Below are 12,787 nucleotides of genomic sequence, written 5' to 3'. Positions count from 1 at the left end.
TGCTTTGAGAACAGTTACAGCTGTAACCTATGAAATCCAAGATGGATGGCAAGAATATACAATGTTACAGACAAGTAGATTACAAATGCAAATATCTTTAGGAGCCAAATAGGTAACAAAATGGATAGAATAAGTCCAGATGAAAGAAAAAAGTGTGGACCAGAGATTATACAGGCATTCAAATTCTTCCTTTCCTTTTTCTTCTTGCTTTTTTGTTGTGCTATTTGTTTATTAAAAACAATGGATGGACAGGGCACCTGGGTGACTCAATCTGTTAAGCATCTGATTTCTGGATTTCAGCTCGGGTCATATATCATGGTTCATGAGATCGAGCCCACCTTGGACTCTATGCTGACAGCATGGAGCCTGCTTGGGATTCTCTCTCTCCCTTCCTCTCTGTCCCTCCCCCACTTGGGCTTTCTCTCTCTCTCAAAATAAATAAATAAACATTTAAAAAAAAACACAATCCCTATCAAAATACCACCAGTATTCTTTGCAGAGCTAGAACAAACAACCCTAAAATTTGTATGAAACCACAAAAGAGCCCAAATAGTCAAAGCAGTCCTGAAAAAGAAAAACAAAACTGGGAGTATCTCTGGATTTTGAGCTATATTATGAAGCTGTAGTGATCAAGACAGTATGGTACTGGCACAAAAACAGACACATAGATCAATGGAATAGAATAGAAAACCGAGAAATGGATCCACAACTATATGGTCAACTCATCTTCAACAAAGCAGGAAGGAATATTCTGTGGAGAAAAGACAGTTTCTTTAACAAATGGTGTTAGGAAAACCGGACAACTACATGCAGAAGAATGAACCTGGAACACTTTCTTATACCATACATAAAAATAAATTCAAAATGGATGAGAGACCTACATGTAAGACAGGAAACTATCAAAATCCTAGAGGAGAACACAGGTAGTAACTTCTTTGACCTTGGCCAGAGCAACATCTTATTAGACACATCACCAAAAGAAGGGAAACAAAAGCATGAATTACTGGGACTTTATCAAGATAAAAACCTTCTGCACAGAGAAGGAAAATAATCAATGAAACTAAAAGGCAGCATACGGAATGAGAGAAGATATTTGCAAACAATATATCTGATAAAGGGTTAGTATCCAAAATCTATACAGAACTTATCAAACTCAACACCCAAAAAACAATCCAGTGAAGAAATGAGCAAAAGACATGAATAGACACTTTTCCAAAGAAGACATCCAGATAGCTAATAGACACAAGAGAAGAAACTCAACATCACTCATCACCAGGGAAATACCAATCAAAACCACAATGAGATACCACCTCACACCTGTCAGAATGATGAAAATTAACAACACAAGAAACAACAGATGTTGGCAAGGATATGGAGAAAGGGGAAGCCTCTTGCACTGTTGGTGGAAATACAAACCTGTGCAGCCACTCTGGAGAACAGTATGGTGATTCCTCAAGAAAACTGATAATAGAACTACTCTATAATCCAGCAATTTCACTATTAGGTATTTTCCCAAAGTGTGCAAAAATACAGATTCAAAGGGGGTACATGCACCCCAGTGTTTATAGCAGTATTTTCAACAATAGCCAAACTATGGAGAGAACCTAAATGTCCACCAAGTGATGAATGGATAAAGAAAATGTGATATATATATAAATATATATACATATATATTTATATATATATGTATGTACACACACACACGCGCACACACACACACACACACACACTCACACACACACACACTGGAATATTATTCAGCCATCAAAAAGAATGAAATCAGGACATCTGCAATGACATGGATAGAGCCAGAATGTATTATGCTAAGCAAAATAAGTCAATCAGAGAAAGATAAATACCATATGATTTCATTCATATGTGGAATTTAAGAAGCAAAACAGATGAGCATAGAGGAAAAGGTGGGGGGGGGGCGGGAGAAGAGAGGGAAACACACCACAAGAGACTCTCTTAGTGATAGAGTACAAACTGTGGGATGATGGAGGGATGTGGGTGGAAGATGGGTGAGATGGGCTAGATGAGTACTAAGGAGGCGTTTTTTTGTGATGAGCACTGGGTGTTGTATGTAAGTGATAAATCACTGAATTCTACTCCTGAGACCAATATTGTACTGTATGTTAATTAAGTGAAATTTAATACAAATTAAAAAAAAAAAACAATGGATAGGCAAGTCAAACACATCTGTTGGCCAGTGTGTGCAATTTTTAGTTACTTCCTTGTCTTCACATCTGAAGGACTAAATGCATTTTAGGAGGCCATATTTTAAAAGGAATACTTTTTTGTAAAAAATGGAATTTGTCCAGAGAATAACAATCAGGATGATGAGGCATATGGAAATCATGAAGAGACGTTTAGTATACATGTTAGGTGTACTAACTTTGGAGTTTAAAGAAAGTGGGCTTAAGTTCTAGCTTTGGCAATAATAGTTTTTCCTTAGAAAAATTACTAGACCTCTTGAAACCTTATTTTCTTCACATGAGCAAAGAGAATAGTACTATCTACCACATGGGGTTAAAGTAAAATTGAAATGAGATCATGTAAAGTGTTTAACATTTAAATGGAGGCAGGTAACATGTATTGTAACAACAGTGAAAATTTCACTATTTCAGGGAAGGAAGACATAGACTGTGTTGAGATCATCTACCTTCAAGTCAGGCTAAGTTTTTCACTGCTGGGATTACTAGAATTGACTTTCACTCAGCAGAGAGGGTGAGGACAACATAAGGAAGGGAAAGACAGGGGAATGGTGGGAGGTTTCAGAAGCCCATGCACCCTGCTGTGTGATTCCTCATGACATTGTCGCTGCTAAGCTGCCATAAACATATTAGACACAAACTGCTGAAGACCAGTGACATTTTGTGGAGGCTCATAAAGAGACTAGGTTTTGATCCAAGAAGCTTCTACAAACAAGGAGGACGATAGATATAAGCTGAAGAGAATTTGAGGAATTGTGGAGATGGAGTGTAAATCTCAGGAGGTCAAGAATCTGGAATTTGAGTCAAGTGTGTGGAGAGGGTATGGTCTATGAAGACAGGTGTATTCCAGTCACTGTGGGAATCATGGCAGAAACCAGAGAAAAAAGTGTTGTTGGGAGACCCAGTATGTTCCAATAGTGGAAGGGGCATTGACTTGATTTGTACACTACCAAAGGGCAGAACTCGGGACAATTGGCTAAATGCCTATGAGGCTCATTTTATCTCCATAGAGGAAATGTGTAACGCTGAACACAGATGAATCAGCAGCCTCATCAAGCGGTGAACTTCTTATTGTGGGAAGTATTCAGGCAGAGGTCTACAAATGTTGACAAATGTTGGAATAGGTATTCCTATATGAAACTGACTTGGAAATTGATGTCCCTCTGAATTCTCTTTAATATTTTAAACTTATGTAAAGCACTGTGGAGAGAAGGGCAGGGATAAAACCAGAATCTGCCTTGCCCTAAGTAGCTTCTTCAGTTAGAAAAAGACACGAGGCAGTCCACTAATACTTTAGGACCTCTTCAGTTCTAAACCTCTACTCTTTTGGAGGGTAGAGGGAAGAAGAAATGAGGAGAAAAAATGGAAGAGAGGAAAAAGCAGAAAGTAATTACTGTCAGACTGAAGCACATCCAAAAGTTAGAGAAATTTCAAAGTATAAAGAAATAAATCACTTCTTGCTTTATTCTTTTTTTTTTTTTTTAATATTTTTTTTCAACGTTTTTTATTTATTTTTTTGGGACAGAGAGAGACAGAGCATGAACGGGGGAGGGGCAGAGAGAGAGGGAGACACAGAATCGGAAACAGGCTCCAGGCTCCGAGCCATCAGCCCAGAGCCTGACGCGGGGCTCGAACTCACAGACCGCGAGATCGTGACCTGGCTGAAGTCGGACGCTTAACCGACTGCGCCACCCAGGCGCCCCTCTTCTTGCTTTATTCTATAATAAATCCTGAAATGTCCAAAGGGCCATGTGGGAAGATGTTGCTAGCTGCCTGCATGATCCCATCAGAAAACAAAATCAGGACTCCTAGGTGGCTCAGTCGGTTAAGCGTCCGACTGCAGCTCAGGTCATGATCTCATGGTTTGTGAGTTCGAGCCCCACATCGGGCTCTGTGCTGACAGCTCAGAGCCTGGAGCCTGCTTTGGATTCTGTGTCTCCCTCTCCCCTGCTCATGCTCTGTCTCTCTCTCAAAAATAAATAAAAGTAAAAAAGAAAAAAATGAAAGAACCTAGGCCACATGGTTATATTGCAGTATCTGTTAGTTACCAGATTTCCTCCCTAGCACTTTGAACGTTTTTCTGTGATTTTTTTTAAGTGGGAAATTAGACATCAGAAATCATTCTATTACTTGAGAATTGATACTACCTAAAATGGCTGTGTTCTTCCTTTCTCTCATTAGTTGTTTAAGATTGGAGTTTAAGATCATTCTCAAGTGTGGACCCAAGAAGATAGGGTAGAATTTTCAAGGTAACTTTCACTCACAGTAGTTGTTTGTCATTTAATTTTGCCTTCAGAGGTGCATCTAAAGCAAATATTCATGTCCAAGTCTGAAATAATCATTACCTGACAATCCTTAACATATATTAAATTAAACTCTGCATGCTTATATTTGGAAAGTACACATATTTTTAAAAGTCTTCCCAGTAAAATTAAAATATATATATAATGTATAATATATATATATATATAGTAACCAAACAGATCAGTCCTCTTTCATTGTTAAATTTGGTACAGCACTGATGCCTAGATAGAAGAATGATATCGTAAATATCCCAAGGAATTAATTGATTTCATTTAATTGAATTTGATACCAATAAACCACAATCCCTTCTGCTGCCCTAATCTCATGTGATATTGTAAGCAATCAGCTCCATGTGATGGATGTGTCTAGGCTGAGATGTTTCTATTTGTCTTGAATTTTTATGATCTCTAAATTCACTTAAACTTTAAAATGCAATTAAAACACAGTGTAATCGGAATTAAGAAGAAAAAAACAAGCTTTCAAACTCTGCACAGATGTGGGTTATTAGAAGATTTAGGTTCTTTGAATATACCAGCTATATATTTTTCAGAAGGCCTCCCAAGTGGTTGCCACAGAATTATTAACAAAATCCAGGGCCCTGGAACCTAAATGGTTATGAATGATTTGGCTTAAAAGATTTTTGCTGTCCTCATTTGCATTGTAAAATGGACTTCAGCTCTAAGTTTAGGGAGAAGTTTTAGAAGCTTTGACATGGCAAGTTGCCATGAGAATATTTTCCCTGTGGGGAAATGAAACTCAAATGTGCTAATTAAGGGTGCTTAATATCCCTCAAAATTAATTCTTTGTTACCTGCAGTGATTTAATTATTCCCTTATGGAAAGCTCAGAAATGCCCTGCATCTTTAAATAGCAGTGGCCACTCATTGCTTCTGAGTCAACAGCCACTTTGTGGGTATTTCTTCTACTCATTGGCTACAGCAGTGGGCAAAGAGAAGATTCTAGATGTCACAATAAAGCAGTAAGATCAATTTTCACTGGTGGTGAAATCAGTTTCATTGATGTCATCATCCCTCATATAAAAGAACCTTCCAGGAAAAAAATCATTATAGCAATAAAAATGAAAGGAGGAGAAGGCTTGTAGTTAACACAAGGTAATTCTGGCTAAGCTCCCAACCACCAGGAGCAGTCAGCCTGCCTTTTCCAGAAAAGTAAAAGTCAGTGCTCTAAGAGGATGTTGGTTGAACTGAGAGATAACTGATCATATATAAGACTTTATGTTTAGGCAAAAGGCTTGAGTGTTATCCAGGCAATTACTGTTTCTCCTGGAATTCTTCTTGAATCAAGTAACTCCATATAGCTATGGGGCACAATAAAAGCTTTCAATGTAGGGACATATCTTAGGCTCAAATGACATTTCTTCTGGTAGCCAGCTCTGACCACACAATCTGAAATTGCTGTCCAACCCCTCTGTCAAAGCCCCCCTCCCCTGCTTTATTGCTTTCACTTCACTCAGGGCCATCTGAAATCATCTTGTGGGGTTACTTATTTACTAGTTTATTACTGTCTTCCCACCTTGAGCATGTGGGCTCTGGGAGAGGAGGGCCCAGGCCGTCTTAACTCACAGCTCTACCCCATGCCGTGAGCAGCCCTTGGGCACGTGAAGGATGTTCCGTAAATCATTATTGAAGGAGTGAAGTGCAGACTATTTTTTTAATGCCCAACTAACTTCTAACAATCAAAAAAAGGTTTATTCTGGAGCCTAAGCCAGGAAAGGAGCTAGAAGTCCTATGTAAGCAACGCAGAATTCATGTATTTAATAAGATAATTATATGTGGATGCACAGTCACCTGAACACACAGACCTTTGCACTGAAGCTCTCTGCTCAGGCTAGTTTGACCAGAACTGAAGAAAACTTAGTTCAAACTGAGGACTTGGCAGGACTTGCCATGTTATTCATTCTCCTGGGCTGCATCGTTCTCAGCTTAACCCTCGTCTATCACATGCATATTCATTTTTGGTCAATTTAACAAATGTTCGTAGACTAACCCTTAAATACTGTGGGAATGAGAAAATGCTACAGAGCTTCAGGGAAGATGGGCAGCTCAGTGCTGATGACAGGACCTAAAACGGACAAGCTGAAATACTTAACGGTTCACCAGCCTGCCAAGCTCTGTGTGTGCTTTCTTTAACTGGGACCAAGGAAACAAGTAGGGGAACCCCCTTAGATTCCCCATCCTCAGGGATCAGAGAGGTCAAGTGAGCTTCTGCCTACTCCAATTCCCTGAGGCTCCCAACATATTAAAATAAATAACAATAACAAAATGGCTCTACAGAATTACAAATTTAGCATGTTAGAAACTCTGCAATTAACATTATTAACATGGACAAACAATGCAGTATATTTTGCTTTTATAAGATAATTATAAAATCTGTTTAAAAAGCATGAATTCAGGGGTTGCTGGGTGGCTCAGTCAGTTGAGCGGACGACTTCGACTCAGATCATGATCTCACAGTTCGTGGGTTCAAGCCCCATGTCAGGCTCTGTGCTGACAGCTCTGAGCCTGTAGCCTGCTTCGGATTCTGTGTCTGCCTTCTCTCGACCTCTCCCCTGCTTGCACTCTGTCCCTTTCTTTCTCAAAAATAAAATAAACATTAAAAAAAAAAGCATGAATTCATAGAGAACAATGGGTAATATAGTCTGGCATAAAGGCTGATAGGGAATGTCTCCTCCCTTTGCTGTTGGCAAAACTGTACAATCCTAGATATTAGGGCATTTTGACCTGAATTCCAGAAGGTCAAATGTCTACCTTTGAGACACTTTATTTTGTTTTATTATTATTTTTTTAATGCTTATTTATTTTTGAGACAGAAAGAGAGAGAGAGAGACAGAGTGTGAGCAGGGAGAGGCAGAGAGAAGGAGACACAGAATCCAAAGGAGGATCCAGGCTCCAAGCTGTCAGCACAGAGCCCAACGCGGGTCTTGAACTCACAAACAGTGAGCCGAAGTCCTGATGACCTGAGCTGAAGTCGGACGCTTAACTGACTGAGCCACCCAAGTGTCCCCTTTGAGGCACTTTATAAACAGGAAGTCTAGGGCCCCTGAGCAAGTTACACCCTCTGACCTTAAGCCCACCTATGTCCTGATGTAGACCTGCACTTCTGCTACTTCTCCTCCTAACTTTGCTTGGGCTGCAGAACCTAGGAAGTCTATCCTGATGGCTTGGGGAACAATTTGCACTGGTGTGCATGTATGTAGTATATCCTCAATTAATCTTATGTTACTTAAACATATGGATGTGGTTTTCTTTGCCTCCTATACTAAAGATAGGACCTATTTGATCTATGGACTAACTTTTAAACTGCATGCTAGAGCTGCTGAAGGGCAAACATAGCAGCTCAAGTGGAATTAGACCATTTGTCAGTTATAGTCAGTTTGAAAAAAATTGTCATGAGGTGAAAAGCTTGCTATATCTCCTTGTGAGATCTGATTTCACCTGTTCTTACCTAGCAGGAAGCACAAATAGAGTCATTTGCTCAGGCTTTCTAAGATTAGCCAAAGTAAAGAGATAATATGGTCATTGCAGGCATCAATTTTCTGGACTCCACGCCATTCTCAGAAATGCTTTTTGACTAGGCTTCAACTCTTCATAGAGCTCAGTGAAGAAAACCCCTTCTCACCATCAAAAAGGAATAACAAATCATTCTAGAAAAACTTCATATCTTAGGCTTTAAATAATGGGGATTTGTTTCAATTCTTTAACACTAAAGAAGATGAACAATGCTATTGCAAAAGCACAGGGGAAAGGCCATAACAGCGAAGTAACCTTACTCCCTTACCCCATCTTTCTGTAGGTCCCCTTCAGGCAAGGGGCAGATTTACTCTCCTCCCATACATGTCCTTCCACCTTGCAAACCTTTGTCTCCTCTAGGAATGACTGTCAATGGTCAACATTTGGCCCCTGGTTGAGAATTTTAGCACAAATCTCAGCCTTTCTTTTCCTGTACCATTGGAAAATATCTAATGAGAGACCTCTGAAAGACAAAGCCATGAAAATACAACTCAAGGAAACAAAATAGAATCCTGGAGATGAAAGACAAGTTTTCCATAGATTTCTACCCAGTGCATGTAGCCTTCCCTTTAAGCTATCCCAACTGGCTTGGCAATATGCAAGGTGCATCCAGAAGTCTTATACATCAGCGGAATTACAGGAGCTGCCTGGTATCTGGAACACCCATATAACTTCCAGTCCTTCGTATAAAAGGCTCTGCATAACTCTCCTTGGCTGTAGGACAAATGCAGCCTCTTTTGTGGGCAATCAGGGCTCATCACAACTGGCTTCCAAGCTCTCTTCCCTAATCCATCTTTGAGGCTCTCACCCAAACATATAACTTTGCATCCATTCCCTGATGACCCAGTCTTCCTCTCTCATGCCATGTATTTATACAAGCCCTTCTTCTTTTTATTATTATTATTATTATTATTATTATTATTATTTTATTATTTTCCCTGTTCGGAGTGCCTTTCTCTTTCTTCTTTACCTGTCAACATTGTATGTGTAAGCTAATTCCCATCTCAAAAATCACCTTCTGGAATTTTTCCTGGATCCCATCAGAGTTAAAATAAATCCTTCTCTACTTGGTGCTACCACAGGACCCTGAGGACCCTCCCACCATGCCTATTGTCTTCTTTATCACACCGCTGGTTCCCTCAGCACAGGGACTAGTTCCTATTTCAGCCATATCATCCCAGGGCCCAATGAAGATTTGTGGACATAGTGGGTATTTTTTTTTCCTTTTTTTTTTAACATTTATTTATTTATTTATCTATTTATTTATTTATTTATTTATTTATTTATTTTTGAGACAGAGAGAGACAGAGCATGAATGGGGGAGGGGCAGAGAGAGAAGGAGACACAGAATCGGAAGCAGGCTCCAGGCTCCAAGCCATCAGCCCAGAGCCCGACGCGGGGCTCAAACTCACAGACCGTGAGATCGTGACCTGAGCTGAGGTCGGATGCTTAACCGACTGAGCCACCCAGGCGCCCGCATAGTGGGTATTTAATAAAGTTTGGTCTAATTAGGTTTCTTAGGAAAATGACAGCTAAGAGCTAATTTGGGGTAGGAAACAGTTGATAAGAATAGTAGAAGAATTCAACAGTAAGAATGCCTCAGTGTAAGTGCAAGCTTCACCTCTTACAAGTTACATGGCCTTAGACAACTCACTATATCTTTAAGCCTCAGTTTCCTCATCTGAAAAAAAAGGAGTATTTTCACAAAAGGGGTATCTCACAGAGCTATTGGGAGAACTCTATGAATTCATTTAGCACAGTGCCCAGTGCTTAGTGAGAATTTAGTGCATTACTTCTTCCTACCCATTGTCCTCCCCTCTTCTCCTCCTCCTCTTCATTGCCGCTGCTGCTGCTGCTGCTACTACCACGAGGAGTAGTAGTAGTATCTTAATACCGTAAGGGGCAGGCCAGATGTGGAATGTAAAGCCTTCTGCTACCTCTCCCACAGCTGAGCTCGGATTCCTGGGCTACGTCTAAGGAAGAATTTCCCTTTATGTGAGGAGAACTGTAGCTGTTACCATATCATGGCCCTGATATCTTGACGGAGTACAGAGAAGCCTGGGAAACTTTTTTCTTCCCACAGCTTTGATTAGAGAATCTGTCTTTGGTTTAACCCCTCTTTTGTTTTGGGAAAACTATCTCACTAGTTCTTTGAGACATCGTGTAAAAAAGGAAACGTCTACCCTCTGCTTTACCAGAAACCATGATGTCCCCAATAATTGGATGACCCTGGTTTAGCCCTCAAAGTCAGAGTTTATGTGTGCTGTATAAATTATTGCATCACTGAGTTGAGCGTCTTCACGTAGACTTTGTTGCGGTGTTTTCATGGAACAGAAAAAGAAGAATGTTTCTAACCCTTGCAGGAGTGAGTTTGGAGATCCAGGCTGAATTATTGTTTCTCCTTAGATAGCACTGGGGTTGGGAGTGAGGTGAGGGGAGTTTTTTTGCTTTATTTGTTAGCATCAATGACAGAAGAATGAGAAGGATGTGTCGGCTAACTTGAAAGGATGGCTTTCATGTGACCATGCCCCTGGGAAAAGCAGTACTGCTTCTCTGCCCAGGTGACATGACATAGTGTGACCCAGAGTTGGGACAGGGTCATTGCTCCCACCTGTATGCAAAACTAGCTCCCGTCTGGCTCCGTCAGCAGCTGGTGAAGCAAGAAGACCCAGCTCCCTTGCACTGATATTCTCAGAAGCCCACCATTGCCAGAGGAAACAAGCAACTTGGTAGCTGTCATAGTGGCTTGGAGGAAAGATGAGTTGGTGGACATCTTTAAGAACTATAGAAATAGTAAGGAAAAAAGGGAAACATCTCTTTTTTATTTTAGAGAGAGAGAAGGAGTGAGCGTGAGTAGGGAAGGAGGGCACAGGGCAAGAGAGAAAATCCCAAGCAGGCTCCATGCTCAGAGTGGAGCCCAGCACAGGGATCGATCCCACAACCCTAGGATCATGACCTAAGCCAAAATCTAGAGTCAGATGCTCAACCAACTGAGTGTCCCAGGAGCCCCAAAAAGGAAACATTTCCAAGAAAAGGGAGAGGTCTTGAGCTCTTGTAACTTGGACTTTAAAATTATTGTGAAATTGGGGTGCCTGGGTGGCTCAGTCGGTTGAGTGTCTGACTTCGGCTCAGGTCATGATCTCGTGGTTTGTGGGTTCGAGCCCTGTGTCAGGCTCTGTGCTGATAGCTCAGAGCCTGGAGCCTGCTTCGGATTCTGTGTCTCCCTCTCTCTCTGCCCCTCCCCCGCTTGTGCTCTGTCTCTCTGTCTCTCAAAAATGAATAAATGTAAAAACAAAAATTTAAAATTATTGTGAAATCGTGTTACCATCCACTGCTCCAGGTTTATGAAACTTGTGGCACACTGTTTAAATAAACAAATATTTGTATATTTGAAATAGATTAGTTTTTTATTTTATGTTTATTTTGAGAGAGGGAGAGAGAGAAAGAGAGAGGGAGAGAGATAGCCACAGCGTGAGTGGGAGAGTGGCAGAGAGAGAGAGAGAGAGAGAGAGAGAGAATCCCACGCAGGCTCCACAGTGTCAGTGCAGAGCCTGACACGGGGCTTGAACCCATGAAACCGTGGGATCGTGACCTGAGCTATAACCAAGAGTCGGACGCTCAACCAACTGATCCACCCTGAAATAGATTAGTTTTCTAAAGTTTAAAACTAGAAAGAATTTGGGGTGGGAGGTATAATAGCAATGGTGATTTTTTTTTTTAAGAGAATAGATTCTGGAAACGAGCAGATTTCTATCTTGGCTTTTATTTTTACTAGTTGTATGATCACAAGCAATTTACTCTCTGTAAGCCCCTGTTTTTAGTCTATAAAATAAAGTATGTAGCAGATTGTATTTTTCTTTTTTTTTTTTAAATTTTTTTTTAACGTTTATTTATTTTTGAGACAGAGAGAGACAGAGCATGAATGGGGGAGGGTCACAGAGAGAGGGAGACACAGAATCTGAAACAGGCTTCAGGCTCTGAGCTGTCAGCACAGAGCCCGACGCGGGGCTCCAGCTCACGGACCGCGAGATCATGACCTGAGCCGAAGTTGGACGCTTAACCGACCGAGCCACCCAGACGCCCCAGATTGTATTTTTCAAAAGCCATCCAAAGACGGCTGCATGAGTGTATATTCTGTCCCAATGTTGTTCTCATGAACTGACATTAACTTTCCTTCATCAAGAGATGGGATCTATATTCTCTTCCCTTGAATCTGGGCTGAACTTTGAAACTGCCTCAACCAAAAGAATTTGGCAGAAGTGATGTGACTTCCAGTGAAGTCATAATCAGCCATTGGTTTCTGCCTAGAGCATATGTGCTCTCTTTGTCTCTGTCTGTGTCTCTCTTGTGCAACACTTACCTTTGCAACCCAGTCACCATGTTGTGAGGAAGCCCAGGCCACATATGGGTGTCCTAATCAACATCTCCACTGACAGCCAACATCAACCACTAGACATGTCAGTGAATGAGCCTGTGGATGATTCCAGGATCCAGCCTTCAAGTCCTCCAACTGAGACCTCAGACCTCACGGTGTAGAGATACGTCAAACTCATTATGCTTTGTCTGATTTACAGACCCACAGAACCATAAGAGATGACAAAGGATTATTGTTTTTGTAAGCCCCTAAGTTTTGTGGTAATTTGTTAAGCAACAATAGAAACTAAAGTAAGAGGTAATAGTAAGTGAGCCATGGTGGTATTATGCGGATTGAAAGAAATAGTACACTGCTTATTTAGCACAG

This window comes from Panthera tigris, chromosome C1, assembly GCF_018350195.1.
Source record: "Panthera tigris isolate Pti1 chromosome C1, P.tigris_Pti1_mat1.1, whole genome shotgun sequence".
NCBI lineage: Eukaryota > Metazoa > Chordata > Mammalia > Carnivora > Felidae > Panthera > Panthera tigris.
The sequence above is the reverse complement of the archived record's forward strand: the minus strand, read 5'-3'. Positions refer to the sequence as shown.